Source organism: Sus scrofa, chromosome 16 (genome assembly GCF_054392235.1).
Source record: "Sus scrofa isolate SSC_HxYL_T2T_F1_AM1 chromosome 16, Sscrofa_HxYL_maternal_Yorkshire_Landrace_v2.0, whole genome shotgun sequence".
NCBI classification, from domain to species: Eukaryota; Metazoa; Chordata; class Mammalia; order Artiodactyla; family Suidae; genus Sus; species Sus scrofa.
This window is the reverse complement of record NC_139398.1, coordinates 79,328,182-79,351,248: the sequence shown is the minus strand read 5'-3', so window position 1 is coordinate 79,351,248 and position 23,067 is coordinate 79,328,182. Positions and strand designations below refer to the sequence as shown.

Here is a 23,067-nt window from a genome sequence, read left to right as displayed (position 1 = left end):
CATTGGATCATTGCAACTACCTTGGATATTAAGGATCAAACTCTTTGGAATGACAACTAGTGCATTAGGTTTTGTAAACAAGTGTCTAATGGATGGACATACACCTGTGAAGAAAGACTCAGTCCTATAGAAGAGCAATAAGCTCCTTAAGGGCACACAATACCTGGAACACAGGAGTGCTCAGTAAATGTTAAGATGAATTCGCTGGGAAAATCTGTATGACTCTGGCCCTCCACTCTCTGGCTGGGGTTGATTAGGTCTCCAGGAAGTGGACACTGAGAGATTAAGATGTATTCCTTTTATTAAGGAGGGCTGCTGGGATCAATACTTGTAGAAGGGAAGGGAAAGAAAGATGGAGCAGATGGAGAAGTTAGGATACAGTGTGGTTTCAAAGAAGCCTCTGCCAACCCATGGGGAGTTCTGAAGCTAGGGTGACTCTCTGCAGCTGTCCCCTAGGTGAGTTGAGGAAACCGGGCCGTTATGCCACTGCCTGGACCAATCATTGAATGTAGGTAGGCTCAAAAGGCCAGTTCTCAGAGAGGGTTTACAGCTGAGGGCTGTAAGGGCTTCTGGGTAATGCCCCATCCTGGTGGGTTCTGTACTTGTACTTGGGGTGTCCATTGGGGTTGGCTCAGATGAGAGTTACATGACCATGGCATAGACTCCTGGTGATTACGGCTGATGTGGACCACTGAGGATTCCTTATCAACTACGCAGGTACTTCTGGAAGGCCACTTAGTGTAAGAACTGCAAATGTGATCACTCTTTTCATAATTCCTTTCTTGTGTATATTGAAAATATTGACCTCATTCATATGTGAGAAGAAAGTATTCATATTTGGTGGGAGGATACAAAAATAAGTCACTCCCCAAACACAAAATCATTGCCTCAGAGGCTGTCAGTGCCATGTGCTGGTCATGCTGGGCTACAGATGACTTTGAAGCTGAGGAAGAATGATTGGGGACGGGACCCGACAGTTAAGGTTGGCACCATATGAGTTCAGGCCCAGTGGTCCAGTTTGCAAAATCCAAAGGAACACGGCAAACTCAGGTTCAGTCTGGATCCTTGTCCACCTCCAGAGGATTCCATCTGGCTCTTAAGAGAGGTGTGACAGCGGGCAGAGGTGGTATCCATGGTCTAGGATGGAGGAGAGGGAACCCACCTGGGAAAAGCCCCTCACCCCGTGGGGATGGGGTTGGTGTGAATAAGGAAATTGACAAGAGCCGTGGAAGGCCTGTGTAGCCTGGAGACCAGCTCGCCGACGGGTTCATCTCTCTCTCATACATCTTGGCAGTGTTTACCATTTGTTTCACATACACGGGAGCTTTGCTGCCCCAAGGAGATAAAAACATTGAGAAGACATAGGTAACTCTTCCCTTCTTTTACGTCCTCCTTGTATCTCCAGCAGTGCATAGGCTGTGCTAACCTGACACTCTGAGGTCTGACTGGCTGGATGGAAGGAAGGAAAGATAGAAAAAAGGAAACAGGAGCCTAAAACCCTCCATTCTCCTGGAACACTCCTCTGCTCATTCTTACGCTGCTGAATGTCTGTTTTACAGTCAATCCAGAATGTAAATGTCACTTCCTTCTATTTTCTTTTGCTATTCAAATTATGCACTCTGCCCCAAATTTGCCTTTCATAGCATCCTGTCCTTGTCCTTTGAGGCACCTATTGCAGTATCTGAAAATCCATTTGTTTTGTATGTTGTGTTGTTTGGTTTCTGCTTCCCTTCAGACTGTCAGGGGCATGGGTGGAGGGCTTGGTCTTGTCACATCAAGCTTTGTGTCTGATGCATGTCCATCCTCAGGAAGTATTGTTTCAACAAATGAAGGAAATTAAAGAAGAATGTAAAGAACTTTTTGCACTGATGAGGCAGTAAAGCAAACACCAGAAAGTTCTCTCTTTTTTTTTTTTTTGGTTTTTTTTTTTTTAGGGCCACTCCTGCGGCATATAGAGGTTCCCAGGCTAGGGGTCCAATAGGATCTGTAGCCGCCGGCCTACGCCAGAGCCACAGCAACATGGGATCCAAGCCATGTCTGCGACCTACACCATAGTTCACGGCAATGCCAGATCCTTAACCCACTGAGCAAGGCCAGGGATTGAACCCACAAACCCATGGTTCCTAGTCGGATTCATTAACCACTGAGCCATGACGGGAACTCCCCTCAGTTATTGGTTTTGTAGTGGATTTCAGCTTTCTGTGAATGAACCCAACATAAATCTTTTTGGGCACTGAAAACATTCTTGGCCCATCCCAGTAGACTCATTTGTACTTGGGAAGCTAGTAGGGTTTAGGATTCCCCAGGACCAGATCTGAACACGGCCTCTCGCTGCCCTTTCTCTGGCCATCTCTCTCTCCAGGTTACCGTTTGTCTCCCAGCGTGTCTGCTCTATCATTTTATGTGTAATTAACTCTGCCCGTGATAAGAATTTCTTTGACAGGTTTCCCAGCCAGTAGAGTAAATTTAGAGACCTAATTACCACATGCCTGAACTCTGGGCTTGCGTTGAGCCCTCAGCTATGATACTGCAGATGAATGACTTGGTCTGGCTGCTTTCTGTGGCGAAGGCTTTTTTGAAATTATGATGACTCCTATCTCCAAAGTATTTCAAATGCCAGCCATTGAGACTGGGCTCTGAAATAAGGATGTGCTGCTTTCTGTACTTGACCCAACCCTGAATTTTTGCGGTTTTCATTTCTGCCTTGAACTGTCGGTGAAGACAAATCACTCAGCTAGGAAATCTCTTGTAGGCAGGTTTCCCTTATATTATCACCTTTTCTTTTTCTGTAGTGGGGGGAAGAGAAATAGGCTGCTGAACAATTAGTGCAATAATGCTTGTGTTTTTTTCAATATTTTTGTTTCTGTCTTAAAATAGTTCATGCTTTCAGGGTCTCACAGTTCTCACAGGTGACATGGATCAATAATGACAATGATGATTATAGTATTCGCCAAATATTCTTATGTGTGGCCACTGCACAGAGCACAACCTTGTGCGTAAGGTCCTCTGACTACCACTGTTTTATTGATGAGTCTTAGCAGCGAAATAACTTTCCTACGAGATGGCAGAACTGTGAGTCAAGCACAGTTATCTTGGACTCCGTAGAGCATGCGCTTAATGTGACTCTCTTCTTTCTGTAATGTGAAACTACTTCGGCAGAAAATCTTGGTCCAAATGAAAATCTCAGAAAGAGAGGCCCTAGGAGTTCCCACTGTGGCACAGGGGGTTAGGATTCCAGGGTTGCTGCAGCTGTGGTGTTGGCTCAGATTTGATCCCTGGCCTGGGAACATACATATGCTGCAGGAAAGAAAGAAAGAGAAAGAAGAAAAAAAAAGAATGAAGGAAGGAAGGAGGGGGTGAGGAAGGGGGGAAAGGAGGGAGGGAAGGAGAGAAGGAAGGAAAGGAGCCCCTATAAAAACAAAATTTTCTCAGATTTCCAAGGAAGAGTTCAGGCAAAACTACAAATATGTTAAATTTGTACTGATTCTAGTTTTTGGCAGATTTTCATTCTAATGATAACCACATGTTACATTAATAACCCCCAGGATTACTGGAGCACTTGTATTATTGTATTATTCTAGTTAGAACAAGTTTACACAGAAAGCTATTCCAAGATGCCCTATCGAGAATAACTCCGTGTCCCTCTGCTGACCACCCCCCCATCTGTCCGTGGCAGGTGATTGCTGTTCCCACATAAGTGGGTAAAAATTGCATGACCTTCTTCACTGACCTGTTTCAATCTATTAGTCAGTATCATTAGCAGGACTCTTATTTCTGCCTCTAGAAACCTTAAGTAATCTCTTCTTGTATGAAGATGTTCAACAATAATTATTATTTGTGTTTGTAAAATATATTCCGCTTTACAAAGCACACACGTACTAGGTTTTCATTTGATCCTCAGTCAAGCAGGGCAGGGATTCATTTGCTTATTTGCTCAGCAAGTTTTTTTGCTTCTACTATTTGCAAAAAAATATCACTTGCATTTTGCAGGTGAATAAACTGAGTCTCAGGGAGAATAAGTCACTTTCTATGCGTCTCTCAGTCTTATAATGCCAAGTTGAGCGCTTTCTCTAAACCTTTCGGATGATCTGGCGTTTGAAGGGCAGGCTCTGTACTTCATGTCCTAAATTTTGAAAGCCTAAAGCTCTCAGGAACCATCTGAGTATCATTTCATGTACATAACGGTTTCTAGAATCATTAATCCACAAAGAAATCCTTTGCATTCATCAGTAAACCGTCTCTTTCCTTTTGAAGTATGGTGCATGTTTATATTTTCTTTCTGGAAAATTCTTAGAATGGCTCACAACACCCTCCTGATCTAGCAGTTGTAGGTCTCTTCAGCCTAACTCTGCGATCTCAGAATTTTCACTTTGTCGTACTCCTTCTGTCCTCTCCACTTCAAAGTCTTCATTGGTTTTTCTGCCCCCAAATCTCTGCACTTTCAAGTCCTTCCTAAGTATCCCGCCAATCTCAGCTTGTCAATACTTCAGAGAATTCTTTGCTGACACACCCCTACCCGAAACTCTGATATAAACTGTCATCACTAAGCACCTCTCCTCCGTTTGGCTGATCACCATCTATTATTGCATATGTATTTATGTAAATGCTGTTTGTTCAAGATTTCTGTCCCCAGCTGGACCGAAAGCAGTGGAAGAGATGCCTGCTTTTGCTCTCCACTGAGTGTAATTCATGTAAAGATCACCACCATGTGCCTGACCTCTGTAGGTGAGGTGCTCCAAAAATAGATGTTTGGGTGGGTGAATCAAAGTAAGGCTCACCAGTGCTGGAACTTTCATGTTCATGGGTTACTTGAACAAATCCTGTATTAGTTTTCGGTTGCTACAGTAACAAATTACCAGAAAATTTGATAGCTTAAAACAAAAGCTATTTATTATCTTGCTGTTTCCATGGGTCAGAAGTTTAGGCATGGGGTGAGTGGCCCAGTCAGGGTCTCACAAGATCAAAGTGAGGGTGTGGATAGGCCTGGGCTATTATCTGGAGGACAGCCTGCTTTTAGGCTCATTCAAGTTATTGGTAGAATTCTGCGTGGTTCCTGGCTGTTGGCGAGAGGCTACTCTTAGCTCCTAGAAGCAACATCCCACAGCCCATGGTCATGAATTCTTGGTGCTTTTAATCTTTGCCTCTTCCTTCTGCCTCATCTTCCCAATTTCTGTTTTTCTTTTTTGTCTTTTTAGGGCTGCACCTGCAGCATATGGAAATTCCCAGGCTTCCAGTCGAATTAGAGGTGCACCTGCCAGCCTATAGTACAGCTACAGAAACTTGGGATCTGAGCTGTATCGGCAACCTACACGATAGCTTAGGCAACACTGGATCTTTAACTCACTGAAGGAGGCCAGGAGTCAAACCCACATCCTTCTGGATACTAGTAGAATTCGTAACCCACTGAGCCACAATGGGAACTCCTATGATTCCTGTTTTTCTCTACCTCTTCTGCTTTTCAAGTTCTTCAGCAGCCTACCAGAACACTCTAGGACAATCTCACCATATTGACATGGGATTGGGTCATGGGCATATTTGGGGGCCCATTTTCTTGCTTCCCATAAGCCAACATTCCCATTTACTTGTTTATGACTTATCTTAATGAGGAGAATAGCATTTGTGATTGAATGGCATTTGAGTGGATTTCATCGACTTCTGCAGATGCCATGGAATTTGGTAGAAAGGTTTCCTAGAAATGGAGCTAATGAAGTTGGGGACTACATGGCCTCAAACAATTTAAAATAATGGTGTTCTCACTCCATTAGTTTTGAGTGGTAGAAGTTCACATTAGTGCACGGGTTCCTTGTGGAGCAGGAGAGCTGATTGCATCAGGTTCACAAAATGGACAGAGGAGAGAAGTGTGTTTCCTGGCAGACAGCTGCCGGCTTCAATAGATGGCTGTCCCTTTAGAGTTGCCCTTACCTACTTGTGAATGCTTTCTGTCTTTCACAGGAGTGCCTCCTCTTGCATGTTTGCCCAAGGTAATAGTCTTTCTCTAAAAGGGAGGTTCCTAAATTTGGACGCTTCAGATTTTCCTCCTGTGTTTTCAAACCTCAGATGCTCTTCCTCTCTTCTTGATGCAGTCAGGAGTCGAGTGTGAAGGCGCCTCAGGGAAGATAATTGCTTCAGAGGAAAAAAATATATATGTCATTTTTTCCCATCATTCCATTGACTTATTTTTCTTCTTTCTATTCTTCCTCCCTCTCTCCCTCCCTCCTTCCCTTTCCTCTCTCTCTTTTTCTCTTTTTCATTCATTCATTGATTCATACATTCATTCCCTATGTCTTATGAACAAAGATTTGAAAATACTCTTCAGTAATTGCGCTTAGGTCAGTTTACCTTTCTGTTTATCCATCCTGGAGATGGTACACTCACTTAAAACATCCATTCTATGGCCAGTGTGGGAAATATTATGAAGGGTATTCTGTTGCTGAACATTCTCAGTGCATATTAGCATGTTAAAGGGATCAATTGTTTACCAGATCTTATTTCACTATGCCCATATTCCCCCAGCCTATGTGACTAACATACGTGGAACCTGGGTTCTAGAGAGCACCTGGGAAATGGTGAGGTTAAGGATGCTAAAAAGCACAAGAGGATTCTGATGGTTTATAACAAGCACAGCATCAAGCCTGCCAGGATTAATGCATGGAGCACACTCCCGGAACAACTTGTGACTCTAATGTACCTTTTTTGAGGAGTGGGCAGGATGCACATTGAGAAGAATACGAATAACTGGGTCAAAGATTGAGAACTGATCATGGTTAGAATATAGAGGAAAGTATGGGCGTCAGGCTGCCATATTTTGTCTCTGAAGGAGTAGAAAAATTACCAAAAACCTAGATTCATGCAAAAAGCTCTATTCTGTTTCATTCTGAGCTCTCCTTCCATAATTGTCTCTTCCATGTTTACACTATGGTCACTGAAGACTTTAAAGCTGACCCTTAGGAAAGGTGACTTTTACATTAAATCAAACTAACAGCTCTTTGTTGAGCACTTACCAGTTTCAAGCCCCGATACTGGACGTGGCAGCAGTGGGGCGGATGATAGGATGGATAAGCCACATTTTTCTACTGTAAAACTCGTCAGCAGAGAGGCTGGAAATCATCTTTCCCATTAAGATGCCTTCAAGAGTGTTCACAATGGTTTGTTAAGAACAAAAGATGGCCAATTCCTGTCTCCATGCACTGATGTCACAAAAGAAAGCAGGTGTGAGTGGCATTCAAGGAAATTAGGTGACTCTTGGAGGATTCGACTGAAATAGCTCACTTCCAAAAAAGACCATATTCTTCTGATTTGAACTTTAATTTATTAATATACTTCCTGAATGTTCCTGTCTTAGCTAATAGCATTTAATAGCCCCTCAACCCTACAATCCAGACAACTAAGTCAATTTTGAGTCTTCAGTTGTCTTAACCTTCCAAAACCCACTGGTCTCTAAATTTTATCTTTCTGCCCCCAAAAATGTCTCTAAAACTTATCCTCCTCCATGTGCTCCATGCTCCAGTATCATTGTCCTAGTTTGGTTCCTCATTATCCTTTGGCTGTTTTATAGAAATAGCCTCCTAATGGTTCTTGCTACTCAGTTTCTACCAACTCCCGCCCATCTCCCATTCTGCTGCCAATTATCCTTTTAGAACAGAGACCTGATTATGTCACTTCCTTGCTTACAATCCATCAGAGGTTTCCCCTTCTTGCGGGATAAAGTGGCAGATTCAGCCTCATATTTATAAGGCCTTTCACGATCTGGCTCCAGCCTGGCCTTTCACGTTTACTGCCTGCCAATTCTCAGGGCTCACGCCAGTCTTGCCTCCATCTGCCATCTCTGCCAAACTCTTTCCCCCTAAGCAGTTATCCATGCTCACAATATTTCCACTCTCCCTCCCATTTCTCTCCAGCAAACTCCTCTTCATCTTTACATGTATAAATGAAATGTCCCTCTCTCCATACAGCCTTCTCTGGTTCAAATCTGTCTTCTCCCATCCCACCACCCCCTTCCCTCATCAACACTTACATATACATTGTTCATATCCTGGGATTCTGATTGCAACACCAGTAATTGCAACTTCCATTAATTGACTATATGTCAGGCTGTGCTGGGCACCATGATTGCACAGTCTCACTTAATCACCCCTCGACCTTATGCATAAATATTATTGTTTCCACGTTACAGAGGAAGAGACAGACCTGGGAGGAAGTGACTCTTCTGGCCATCCAGAGTATGATAATACAAAGAACCCCTGGCAATTAGGCTTTCTGGTACAAATACCTCTCTCCTTTCGATAAGTTCTTAGGCCTTCTTTTCCTTAAGTATCTACAACCATGCTAGATCCATAGTAATAGATTTTTAAAGGATATTTTTTGAGCGAGAGAGTGAAAGATCAAATTAATGAGTGTTAGATTTTTAAAATAATTTTTATTTTTTCCATTATAGCTGCTTTACACTGTTCTTTCCATTTTCTGCTGTACAGCAAGATGACCCAGTCACACATACATACATACATTCTTCTTTCTCACATTATCATGCTCCATCATAAGTGACTAGATATAGTTCCCAGTGCTATACAGCAGGATCTCATTGCTTATCCATTCCCAAGGCAGTAGTTTTCATCTATTAACCCCAAATTCCCAGTCCATCCCGCTCCCTCCTCCTCCCCCTCCCCCTGGGCAACCACAAGTCTGTTCTGCATGTCCGTGATTTTCTTTTCTGTGGAAAGGTTCATTTATGCCGTATATTAGATTCCAAATGTAAGTGATATCATGAAGGCCCAGCTAGGTTAAGTTTTGTTTGTTTAGGAACATCATGAGAGTTTGTAGTATTTTTTGTTAGAGAGAATTCATCAAGGAAACAGGAAGGACTGAATGCAGAGATGCGTTAGATAGTTACTGTTTTGTTGTATAGCTCGATCAGTTAGGAATGGCTACAGGTAAGGACCGAAATGAAGAAATGTGGAGATGGCTGTTGCTGTCATTCATTCAGAAGCACCATTTCTACAACTCTTTGTATTATCTCTGTGCATGTTGCCTCTTGATCACAAGATGACTGCTGTATTTCCAGACATCACATCCACTCTTAGAGAATAGAGGAGAAAACAGGAGAGGTTCCAAACACAAATTTTCCTTTTATTAGAACAAAATAATTTCCAAGAGCCCCCAGTAGACCTTCCCCTGCATCTCCTTGGCCCAAACCATGTCTTAGGATCACTCTAGCTATCAGGGAGGTTTGGAAAGTGTACCTCATGTAGGAATAAGTATTTATCCACCTTGCATGGGGTTAGGATCTTTTAACAAAGAAAGGGCAGAGCAAGATAACAGGTAGGCAACTAATAGTGACAACCATTGTATGTGTGCTCTTCTTCTCAATGGGTCATCCTGACTTTATGTTTTAGTTTCCATCATGTTGTGCTTCTCAGTTATTTATTGGCCAACAAGAAAGGTAGATACTCAAAATTATAAGAAATGGAGCGAGTGATATTTTGAAGATTAAATGTTTGCAGAGGGTAAAACTAACCCCTCGTCATTAACCAGCCAAGTTTAAATTTACTAGGTTCTGGTTTCCTCCTCTGTAAAATGGGTATGATAATAACGTATTACAAGGTTAAGGTGAAGATTTGGTGAAATAGTATGTTTCCCCATAACACTGGAAGATTCGGTGAAATAGTATGTTTCCCCATAACACTGGACGCGTTCAGTCTATGTAGCTCTTCCTGGCATTGTAATTATTACAGTTTTTGATGAGCACGTTTCTTTTCAATTGGCGGAAAAGTCTAACAATTGGAGAGGGAATCAGTAGATCCACCTCCTCCATACATTATTAAAGATAAAAGAATGACTTGTGGTTGCCAAGGGGGTTGGGGAGGGAGTGGGATGGATAAGGTCCTTGAGGTTAATAGATATAAACTATTGCCTTTGGAATGGATCAGCAGTGAGATCCTGCTGGGTAGCGCTGGGAACTACATCTGGTCACTTATGATGGAGCATGATAATGTAAGAAAAAAGAATGTATGTATGTGTAACTGGGTTACCATGCTGTATAGTAGAAAATGGACAGAACAGTGTAAACCAGCTATAATGGAAAAAAATAAGAATCATTATATATTAAAAAAAAAGGATGAGGAGTATTTTACCCACTGACTTGACATCTTGTGTGCCAACATGTGCTGGTAGCTTTCTCCAGTGGAATTTTGAACTTTTATCAGTGTTGTTGATTCATTCATCCTAAGCAAATACATCCATCTGGGGACTTGTAGTATGAGAAAAGCCCACTGAAATCAGCTGTTCTTTGATTAACTCAAGGGTCAGCAAATATTTTTTTGTAAAGAGCCAGATAATAAGCATTTTAGGCTTAATAGGCAATACTCTTTCTGTCACTGCGCCATCAAAAGAGCCATAGCCAATGTGTATATGTTCTAATAAAACTTTGTTTGTGGGCACTGCAATTGGAATATCATATGATTTTCATGAGCTGTGAAATGTGATTCTTAGATTTCCTTGAACCCTTTAACAGTGTGAAAACTCCTCTTAGCTCATAGTGGCTAACTTGACTTGATTTGGCCTGTGAGCCATTGTTGGACAGCCCCTGGCTTCACTCAATGCCATTGTCATCTTCTCTGTCACACTTATCATTCATGTCCTCACCCCTGCAATCTGCTTCCTAATTGAATATAGCGGATTTTAATACTGGCAAGAGGCATTTTAATGTGCAAATTACTAACTCCTTTTATTGGAATAACAGGATTCAAAAGAGATGACATTTCTTTTGCTTTTTATGATATAGCTTTAAATAAATACAATTCAGGAGTTCCTGTCATGGCTCAGCAGAAATGAATCCGACTTGGAACCACGAGGTTGTGGGTTCGATCCCTGGCCTTGCTCAGTGGGTTAAGGATCTGGCATTACCATGAGCTGTGGTGTAGGTCGCAGACATGGCTCGGATCTTCCATTGCTGTGGCTGTGGTGTAGGCCAGCAGCTACAGCTCCAATCAAACCCCTAGCCTGGGAACCTCCATATGCTGCTGGTGTGGCCCTAAAAAGGTAAAAAACAATGAAAAAAATACAAGTCAATATAATTAGAATGTTTTTAGTTTATGAAGGAGCAAGAATTAATATCATACCCTTAGCCAGTGGTGAGCAAGATTCTGATCAGCCACCTTTGTGAGTCAGCCTCACCTCTTGGTGTCTGTAGGCTGGGCATGTAGAATACTGAATGAAAACACCCTTTCATATTTTGCACCACGAAGAACCATAATTTGACTTGTAGAATCCCACCAGGAGTAAATAAATGCCAGACTGATAGCTTGAGAATAGAAATGAGACCATGTTTGTACCTTCCTTTTGTTCAGTTTCTTCACTCTTCCAAACCAATTACTCAGGCCTTACCACCACTTCTGGGCAGCAGCCTTGAAGTCTTGAAACTCATTATGTCAGGTTGAAAATGAGAGACAACAGCTGTCAGAGCCAGCATTTGATGCCTTTGACTGGTTTCCATGAGGCAGAAAAAAAGCATGCTTGCAAGCTGCACCATTGGAAGGATGTGCTATTTCTTAAACTAAGGGCTCTGGGCAGTTCTGAGATAGCACTGCTTCTCCCTAAGCTGTTTTGCTCAAAAACATACCTGTTTTATTTTTCCTGCAGCCAGAGCAGCATGTTTAGTATCAACAATGGCACTGAAACAAGGCAACCATTTCTGGATATAACATATAAAGACTTGAAAAATAGCAGTGCTGTTATAAAGCTGTAATGACATTTTTTGCTTACGCTTCATCTGTTAGATAAGGAAAACACAGGGGTGATTTTATGTGATGTTGTTAGAGGCCTTTGTGATGTTTGTGGAGTAGTCTGGGATTTTCACCTGAATCAAGGGTAAAAAATAAGACTTAGCCACACAATGAACGTGTGCATTGTCATTTTATTGTTATTTTATTCATTTATCTCAAAGTATAGTTGATGCAAAACATTATATAAGTTATAGATATCTAATATATTGAGTCACATTTTTAAAGCTTATACCCATGTATAGTTATGATAAAATATTTTCTATATTCCCCGTTATAAAATCTATCCTTATAGCTTATTTTATGCATAATTGTCTGGACCTCTTAATCCCCTGGCTCTGTATTGTTGCTCCCCCTTCCTTCTCCCTACTGGTAACCACTAGTGTCTTCTCTGTGTCTGTGAGACTGCTTCTTTTTTATTCCATTCACTGGTTTGTTATGTTTTTCATCTGCCACATGTAAATGATATCATCCAGTATTTGTCTTTCTCTGTCTGCTATTTCACGTAGCATAATGGCCTCTGGTCTATCCATGTTGTTGCAAATGGCAAAATCTCATTACTTTTAAGGATGAGGCGTATTCCATTTTGTGTGTGTGTGTGTGCATATATATGAGTGTGTGTACATATATATACACACATTGCATCTTCTTTATCTATTCCTCTATTGATGGGCATTTAGGTTGCTTCCATATCTTGGCCATGGTATGTGATGCTGCTGTGAACATTCGGGTGCATTGCCAGTTTATTTTTTTGTTGGCGTCTCTTCTTTTTTAGCCATGTATAATTTTAGAATTTTCCTACTCTCTTGGCCTCAAGACCTTTCACAACTTCCAGTCTCTGTAGTTAATGGACCTGACCCATTTGATATTTGTTCACATTTTTTGGATGCTATCCCAAGCAATTCGTGCATCTTATGATTTATTTATTGCAGGAACTCTTTGTGATAAGTATTAGTGTTACTCCCATTTTTGAGACGGGGGAACTGAGGCCATGTCAGTGAACTATTTGCTGAAGTGACTGGAGGATACGAGTTTTACCCCTAACCCTTGGTGAGCGTTTTCTGTGGTCTTTACCACCACTGTGCTAAATCTGCTAAGTGTCTTTCTTCAAGCCAGCAGTTCTCAAACTTGAGCATGTCTCACAATACTTGGAGGGCTCATAAAACCTATCTCTAATGTATGGGATTCAGTTATTCTGGGGCAGGACCAGGAATCTGCATTACTAACACCGTCCCAGGTGATGCTGCTCCTTCCGCTTCCAGGCCCACGGGCATTTGGAGAACCTCAGGATAAAACATCTCCCAAGTCGAGGATATTATCCTCTTTGTCTAATCATTTGCTCTCTGTGACAAGGCTTTCAAGGTATAGAATGGTACCTAAGTATAAAGCACTATGCTTTTTAGAGCATTATCTGAACCAAACAAATTCCATTTCATGAGTAAACACACTATAAACACAGTTATACACATGAATAAATGGTTTGGTACTTCAGAGTTTCATTTAAAGGCTTTCATTGCTTTGTACAGCTTCCCTGTGCCCGAGGAGGTATGAGGCATCTTCCTGTGTCTGGCAGGTTAATCTCTTAAGGACCAAGCTGTTTTTCTTAAACAGCATATTGAGGTGCATGGCACTGAGTGTGAATTCAGACTTAAAAAGGTCACACATGGAATTCACAGCCAACAGCAGGTAGCTGCCAACCAAGGCTGTAATTTCACAGGTGTAACCCCATGCTCAGAAGGTAGCAGGTAGTGTGATCAAGAGACTGAAAATATCCCATGATGCTAAAGGGGAAAGGAAACCATGCCTAGGAAGAAACTCTTTTGAATAAAGATTATTTTTTACAGGTAATGCTCAATGTGTGATGATAAGCATTCTTTTGAACTTCCTGTTCATTTATAACTATCATCTCCCTTCCTTCAAAAACTTTCTTTTTTACATCCAGTTATAGAATGCTGAAAATACCTCTGAGATGGTTTTCAAAAAGATGATTATATGCTTCATTGCTATTCCTTGTCTTTATTCTTACTGCGTACATTAAAAATATTAAGTGTCAGCCAAGACAAACCACAGTTTTGACTTTGACATTTCACACATCTATGTTAAAATGTAAAATGAGGTTCCTCATTGTCTACAGAAAATTAAAAACAAACAAATAAACTGCTGAGTTTGGTGTACTAAACACTGATTGAGGTCTTACCAGAGCATTAGGGATTGTAGTGGGCACTGCCCTTAGATAGAGAGGGGAACCCAGTTTTATCACACCTTACTTTATTATACTCTGCAGATATTTTCTTTTGTTTTTGTTTTTTACAAATTGACAGTTTGTGCCAACCCTACATCAAGCAAGTCTATGGGCACCATTTCCCCAATAACATTTACTCACTTTGTATCTCTGGGTCATAGTTTTGTAATTTTTGCAATATTTCAAACTTTTCCATTATTATATTTGTCATGGTGGTCTGTAATCAATGACCTTTGGTGTTTCTACTGCCTAAAGGCTACAACTCACTGAAGGTTCAGATTATGGCTAATGTTTTATAACCATAATTTTTTTATGATGATATATGCATATTTTTAGATGTAATGTTATTACACACATAATAGACCACAGTGTAGTATGTGGCTTTCTTTACTGTGGTAGTCTAGAAGTGAACCCACAAAGTCTCTGAGGTCTGCCTCTATTAGATGTCTTTCCTACACTCAAAGGACTTAATCTCATGTAGAGAATTAAATGCTTTCTAGAAGCTGCACAGCCACATGTAAATCAGTGAAGTAAGAACATTCCCTCACATCCTACACAAAAAATAAACTCAAAATGGCTTAAAGACTTAAATATAAGCCACAACACCATAAAACTCCTAGAAGAGCATATAGGCAAAACATTTTCTAACTTAAATCATAGAAATGTTTTCTTAGGCTGGTCTTCCAAGGTAATAAAAATAAAAAATTGGGACCCAATCAAACTTATAAGCTTTTGTATAACAAAGAAAACCATAAACAAAATGAAAAGACAGTCTGCAAACTAGGAGAAAATATTTTCAAATGATGTGACTGATGAGGGCTTAATTTCCAAAATATACGAACATCTCATACAAATCAACAACAACGACAAACCCCACAAATAACCCAATCCAAAATGGGGAAAAGACCTAAATAAACATTCTTCCAAAAAAAAAACAAACAAACATATAGATGGCCAATAGGCACATGAAAAGATGTTCGACTTTGCTAATTATTAGAGAAATGCAAGTCAAAACTGCAATGAGGTGTCACCTCACACTGGTCAAAATGGCCATCATTAAAATGTCTACAAATAATAAATGCTGGAGAGGATGTGGAGAAAAGGGAACCCTCCTGTATTGTTGGTGGGGATGTAAATTGATGATGCCACTATGGAAGAAGGTATGGAGGTTCCTTCTTCAAAAACTAAAAATTGAATTGTCTTATGACCCTGCAGTCTCACTCCTGGGCAGAGATCCAGAGTAAACTCTAATTTGAAAAGGAACATGCACCCCACTGTTCATAGTAGCACTATTTACAATAGCGAAGACATGGAAGCAACCTAAATGTCTATCTGTCGACAGATGAATGGATAAAGAAGATGTGGTTTATATACACAATAGAATATAGCTCAGCCATAAAAAGAATGACAGAATGCCATTTGTGCAGCAATATGGATGAATATAGAGATGATCATACGATGTCAAGTAAATCAGAGAAAGACAAATATCATATGAGATCACTTATGTGTGGAATCTTAATTAAAATAATACAAATAACTTATTTATAAAACAGAAAAAAAAAAACCTCCCTGATTTTGAAATCAAGCATTTGGTTGCCAAAGGGGAAAGTGAGTGGGGGAGGAATAAATTAGGAGTTTGGGATTAGCAGATACAAACTACTGTATATGAAATTGATAAACAGCAAGGTCCACCTGTATATCACATGAGATTATATTCAATATCCTGCAAAAAACCACAATGCAAAAGAAAATGAAAAGGAATATTCATTTTTTCAGTTATATATTTCCGTTATATGGATAAAACTGAGTCACTTTGCTGTACACCAGAAACTAACACAACTTTATAAATCAACTGTACTTCAATTTAACAAAAGAAAAGCCTTCTAGAGAAGACAGAATTTGAAATGAGTCTGGGAAATAAGTGAGAGTTGATCTGGCACAAGAGAACAGATTTTTGGTGTTTGTTATCCATCCGTTCAAAAGATATTTATTGAGCATCCACTAGGAGGCGGGATGCTGTTTTAGGTTCTGGGGTAGGTAGGTTGTAGGTAGGTGGTGTCTGCCAGTTTGCAGTTTAGGTTTTGTTGGAGGAGATGCACATCAAAGAATCCTACAAAGAATCCTCTGTTCTCTTCTCATCATGATAGGAGATGGATGAAAAGGAAATTCAGGACCCTGTGACAACATAGCACAGTGAGAGAATGACCTCATCTTTGGGGTCACAGAGGCTCTGGCTCAAGCTGAGACCTAAAGGAAAAGGAGTAGTTGACTGAATCATGGGTGAAGGGAGAGGTTGCAGGATGAGCAAAGCCTTAAGACTTGAAAGAGCTTCATGCTTCAGAGGAAGTCAAAGGAGGTCCGCCCTGCCAGTGGAGGAGTTGCATGAGGCTGAAAGGCAAACAGACAAACTGGGCAAATAAATCCCAAATAAGGCCAGCGAAGGAAGGATGTTAGGGACGATGAAACCTAAAGGTGGGTCTGCTGTCCTCGCGGGTCTTTTAGGTATGTGATAGAAGTTCTGTTATTTTTTTTTTTTAATTTTTATTTTCCCAGCTTTCTTGAGATATAATTGACATATTACAGTGAGTAAGTTGAGGGTGTACTGTGTGTGGATTTGATACATTTCTCTATTGCAAAATGATCACCACTGATAGTATTAGCAAAACCCCCCTTTGTGTCACATCATTACTCTTTTTCTTGTGTTGAGAGCCTTTCAGATCTTCCCTCTTAGCAGCATTGAAGTGTATAATACACTTCATTAGCTGTAATCACCACCACTCCTTTTGCTTTCATAGGACTAACATTATTCCTGGGAACAAAGATCTTGAAGTTGAGTTGATGTCCATGTGTATGTACTGACTGCAGGCATTCTTTCTTCTAAAGCATCACCATGAAGCTTGTAATTTAAAGATGTTGACAATGAGATATCACCTCACACTTGTTAAAATGGCTATTATCAAAAAGACAGTAGTGACAGATGTTAGCAAGGATGTGGAGAAAAAGGAACCCTTGTGTGCCATTGGTGGGAATGTAAACGGGTGCAGCCTGGAAAACAGTATGGAGGTTCCACAAAAAAATTAAAAATAGAACTACCATCTCATCCAGTATCTACTTCTGGATACGTATCTGAAGGAAATGAAATAACTATCTTGACATATCTGCAGCCTCATGTTCATTGCAGTATTTTTAATATTATATGTATATATATATATGCTATATATACACTATATGATACTATACATATTGCATATACATACATGTGCACACACACACCACACAGAATATAATTGAGCCATAAAAAAGAAAGAAATTCTGCCATTGGAGACGATATGGATGGACCTCAAAGGTATTATGTTAAGATAAGTAAGTCAAAGAAAGGTTAGTACTGTATGATCTCACATATGGAGCCTGAATAACACACGTGCACACAGAACTCACAAATACAGAGAAAGGTTTGGTGGTTGCCAGAGGCAGGTGGTGGAAGGGAAGAGCTTGGGACAAATGGGTAAAGTTGATCAAAAGATACAGACTTCCAGTTATAAGATAAGTAATTTCTGGGGATGTAACATACAGCAGGGGGACTATAGTTAACAAGAATGTGTTGTATATTCGAAAGTTGCTAAGAGAGTACATCTTAAAAGTTCTCACTGAAAAGAAAAAAAATTGTTACTTTTGTGGTGAACATTTCACAATGTACACATGTATCAAGTCATTATGTCTGACAGTTGAAACAAATACAACATTACATGTCAATTATATCTCAGTTAAAAAAAAAGTATAGAGCAATCCTTCCTTGTAGGCAGCTGTCCGAAAGAGGACAATGTTTTGTTAATTGATTTTCACATTTCTCCTTCACATTCCACTTTGTCCCTAAGACTTTAAACAGTCCTACTCATGATGGCAATTTTTAAATACGGATTTTTTAAAGATCCGATTAAGTAATGCTGTAATTGACTATAAGGTCTCACCTCCTGATTAGTGAAACTGTTCAGAATCTTTAGGTTTTAAAAGGCCATAGCTCCTATTATGAGTGTTCATTTCTAATCTGTTAGATAAACAACAGAGACCAACCAAATCTAGGTCAGCAACACCTAGAAGCACTGTGTGAAGCAGCCACATGTCCATAGAAACACACAGAGAGCAGTGCAAAGGCTTCAAGTTCTGTTAAAGGCCAAAATTGAAGCACAGCAACCGGATCCCATCCCATCTAATTGTGTGAACAGCTTCCCCACTGATCGACCTGTAGAACAGGCCCAAGTGTTCAAGAAAGGTATCTGCTAATTTTCCAAATGATGTTTGCCTTCCCTTGCTCGGTTAGTGGAGTATAGGTGGAAGACACCAAACTATACACCCAGAATTTTTTTTTCTGTCTTTTTTAGGGCCACACCTGCTGCATATGGAGATTCCCAGACTAGGGGTCAAATCAGAACTATAGCTGCTGGTCTGCACCACAACCACAGCAATGCCAAATCCGAGCCATGTCTGCAACCTACACGATGCTCAGGGCAACACTGGATCCTTAACCCACTAAGCCAGGCCAGGGATCGAACCTGCATCCTCTTGGATACTATGGATTTGTTAACCACTGAGCCATGGCAGGAGCTCCTGCACCCAGAATTTTTGACATCAAGGGAGTGGCATTTAGTAGCCAAAATGATTTGACATCTGGAGGAAAGGCATGTCAATAAGACAAAGCACTTTCACAAGCAGATTTTGGCAATATTTTACAACAAAATGTTCATTGATTCCACACGCACACAAAATCTGTTGTCTTAACAATATTTGCATGTATAATATAGTATTATTAGCTCTAATCACCATGCAAAAAGTTTTATTTTTTAATCTAGACTTTTGAATACTACCATTTTTACTATTCTGCTGCTGCTACTACTTCTGTTATTGTTATTATTATTATTATTATCATTATTATTATTTTGGTTTCCTCTTGATATTGACGAGAGGTTTTTTTTGAAAATTACAGCTTGTCTCTTGTGTACTGAGGAGAACCACTGTTTCTGCATAGATCCATTTTGGTAAAATCTGATTATCAAGATGATTCATCAGAATTTGAGATTATCTGTTCCTAAATAGTCTGGACATAGTGGAGACTTTAAGGTTGTGAAGAAAGAAATCCCTTTGGGTAAAGCAGTTCCCAACCTAGTTCAAGGGTGTAGCATATACTCTGGGAACTGTGCCTATGTTGCCTGAAATGAACATAATACCACAGCACCCTGTGCCTTGTTGGTGCTCAATAAAAATTTGTTTAGTGACCATTTTAATTATAAATAGAATCACAAGCACTTTGCAGTCATCTCTGACATATTCTTTTTTGGTCTGAACCCAAAGCCACTTCTAGATTTTATGACCAAAAATATTGGTCATATTTTCAAATTCAGTGAAGATATTGGGATAAAGTGGAAGTCCCACATATTTTGTACATTTATCATGATTTTCTGACAAGAGCTTTGAAAATCTGTGATGGTTTTTACTTAAAGTCTACAAGGATCTTTCCCCGTGTAATGTAAAAGTACCCTCTCAAGAGCGTATTGTATTCTGAACTCTCCAGAGGCTGGCGATTGGATTAGGTCAGAGGATAAGAATTCAACTTTCTCCCCAACCTACTTTCCACATTTCTCTCTTTATATTAACATGGAGACTGTCATGTCACTTTTCCACCTCTCTTGTGCTGGAATCTTCAAAGTGCTAAGATTCTTTTTTTCAAATTGGCCTATGCCTGTGAATTTGGATTTTCCTCATCTTCCCACAAAATATATATCCTCCCCTCCACCCGAGTTGAATGCTACTTTCAAATTAAGACCATAGTTCTGTTATCATGAAAAGCAGACTGAACCAGATAGAGATAGACCTCCTGAAAGCTTGCTTGCTCCCTTCTTCCTGTTCTGGGCACCCTCTGGAGAATCCATCCTAGTTTGGCACAAGCTATGCAAAGGACTTTCAGCTCTTGTTTTGTTTGTTTGCAGCTCTTCTTTTTGTTGAGTAAGGTCAGGATGCATGGTTTTCACTAGGGCAGTCTCAGGTGCTGCGGATTTAGAAATTGCCGCTTGTCTCCTCTCTTTTTAATAAGGGAACATTTCATGAGAACGTTGAAAAATTAGCATCACTAATCTATGAGAACTCTTCCCGCAGGCAGCGGAAGAAATAATCTAAATACATTTTCATGTCATTCATGAGCACTAATTGGTGAAAATGTAATGCCAAGAGAAATAGCATGTACGCAGGAATCCTTGCTCCCACAAGGCAAAATGAACTAGAGCTGATTGAAATTACCATCACTCAAGCCAAAACTTTGTATTAGGTATCTACTGCTGCGTAACAAACTACTTTCAAATGTAGAGACATAAAACAGCCAGCTCACGATGTTCCTGGTTCTGCTGGTTAGGAATTCAGACAGAGCACGACAAGGAAAGATTTTTCTCTATTATAAAGATATCTAGAGCTTCAGCTGGAAAGACCTAAAGTCTGAAGTTGAATTGGTGGCTGGGGCAGGACTCATCTGTGGAATATGCCCTTTTATTTTCTGTATTTCTGATAATTTGATATCTGGGGACTCCCTGATGCTGGAGAGACTGTCCTCCAAAGGTTATCTAATTCTTAGAAATAGCAGACACTTGCCCTTTCATGTACAATGAACCAATCCCTAGCACATACCCCAACCACCTTTTTCATCAGGCTCACATTGAAAAAAGAAGCATGTGGAATGAAGGATCTTCCGAAGTGATCCTCTTTGGAAAATTCTGCCCCCAAGGTTTTCACTCCATGCATTTCTCCTGAGATGCAATGGAGACCCTCCCAGAGGAGGGGAAATAAAAAACAAACAGAAACGAACACCACACACTAGAGGCATGCTATATCTCTTTTGTTTTGGTTAAGAACTCTGGAATCCATAAAGACTTGGATTTAAATTCTGCTTCTCTTGGCTGTGTGGGGAATTTATTAACTTCTCCGAGCCTCAGTGTTCCTGTCTAGAAAATGTTGGCAGTATCCATCTCATTGGGGTGTTGTGAAGATTAGATGGGGTCTCACACGTAAAGCATTTAGTGTCATACTTAAGATTATGCAAATGTGCACTATTCGTTTGGTGTTGATTGATGATGCATCTATATTTTGCCTTTTATGGGAGTTGAACTTTCCCTCCTCCACTAACGACGACATCATGCTCACTGCTAAGGGCAGGGAGCACAGTCATCTTTGGTGAAGATACAGTGTTAACGGTTTCATTAAGTAAAAATTACTCTGAGTGTTGGTTACATTGCTTGAAATCAAGTTGTAGCCTTCCTTTTCTCTAGCATGGGGATTTCAGAAGACCAACTACCTGGGTTTTATTATTATGTAAGACATAATCAATAGTTGCCTCCCTGTCTTCCTATCCTCAAATGAACTGTGAATCTAGAAACAATCTGTGACTGGTTCTGCAATTGTTTTATAATTATGCTAATACACTTTTTCATCAGCAACAGGGCTGCAGCACTGCAGGTGAGATCCAGGAAGTCATATGGACACTGACTTGGTACTGGGAGTTGTGCTGAGCACTTGACTGGATTCAGGTTTGAACCCTCATATCTCCGGGGGTGCCATTTTCATTCACAGCCATCTATTAGGTGGGGATCTTTGGGCATAGAGAATAACTTATCAAAGGCCACGCACTCCTTGGGAAATAGAACCTAGATTTGAACTCAAGCCCTTTGACCCTACAGCCTTTGAATCTTTCTCCTCTGCATTGAAGGCTGTGATCCTGAAAAGCCACACTAAAGAGCCCTTGACCAGACTTCTTATAGATAGATGTAATGGTAAGAGTTGGGCTGTGTAACTCTAGTCCTTCTCTGTTACCTAAAAGCTACCTGGCAGTGCTCAGGAGAGGGAAAATGCTGCCTCCATAGAGAAGGAGCTTGAGAATGCTGCACTGCCCCACATGCCAAGTCCAGAGCACATTTCAGGAGCCTGACAAGAGTGTGGGGTGTACTGATTTCTTAACTGGTTTTATTTGCATTGGCAGCAAGCCATCCTCTGTCTCTCTGTATCAGCAGTATTCAATGATGAAATGGGTTCAAAACCAGCAGAGTGTCCTGTCTTCTATGTCTATGTTTGTTTAATGAGTGAGTGGGTTTTTTTTTAATTTTATTTAAGAGGGATGTAAAAATCAAAGGCTACCCCAAAGTAAATTATATATATATATTAAATTATATATGTAAGAAATTATAAATTTATGTTATATATAAAGTATAAATATATATATTAAATTATGTGTGTGTGTGTATACACACACACACATGTATATATCATATATGTAATGCCCTCCAAAACCATGGAGGAATGCTCTTTGAAACTACCAACTTGGTGACTTCTTAAGAATTGTGTTTGTTACATGGAGGAGGCCCTTTTTGGGTTAATAGTTGCATAGTCTTACATTGAATTTGAACTTTCCCAACATTCATGCACAGTAAGGATTATTTTAAAATGCAAAACCTTAGGATAGGAAGTTTGGAAGGAGACTAGTAAGCACTGACTGTGCACGTGTCAGGGGCTGCCTCTAGGTAGGACTTGATTGTCTTGTGTGTTGGGATGACAAGCATTGCCTCAGGCATTGAAGATGCTAATGCTTCTCATAAATATGAAGATTGTGTAGAATCCTAATTTTACAAAGGATAACGTTTGCATTACAGTTTAACATAATAATCAAACGTCTTAAAAATAATTTCCTCTACCTTAAAAAAAAAAAAAGAGGGGTTGGCCAAATGTACAGTACTGATGTCAGCTAAATCAGGTATGTCATCTGCTGTGACAAATCTGGTCACGTTACCTCCACATTGTCTGACACTAAAAATTATTTTTAAAATATCTCTTATTGTCAGGCAAGAAAATAACTTCGGAAAAGGCAATTTTTAGTTCAGTTCAAAGCTATTTAAAATTCCATGTAGGTGTTTCCTGAAAAATTGCTGACTAGTGTCATTTCTTTCTGCTCGCTGGGTTCTTCTATTGGCTGACATTGTAATTAGAAAAATGTGAAGAATTTTCTTTGATGGAGTCCCCACA

At 40.1% G+C, this 23,067-nt stretch overlaps 1 protein-coding gene across 3 annotated transcripts in view; it reads left to right on the top strand.

Annotated features, from left to right (window-relative positions):
- The window catches only part of SGCD (sarcoglycan delta), a 1,031,224-nt gene that overhangs the window by 278,018 nt on the left and 730,139 nt on the right, over window positions 1-23,067 (top strand). The window contains exon 2 of one of the 3 annotated variants that reach the window (XM_085001529.1): window positions 21,489-21,581. The exons of the other annotated variants lie outside the window; for them this stretch is intronic. The gene's annotated coding sequence lies outside the window, so the exon portion shown is untranslated. The remainder of the gene's footprint in view (window positions 1-21,488; window positions 21,582-23,067) is intronic. 3 annotated transcript variants of the gene reach the window in all.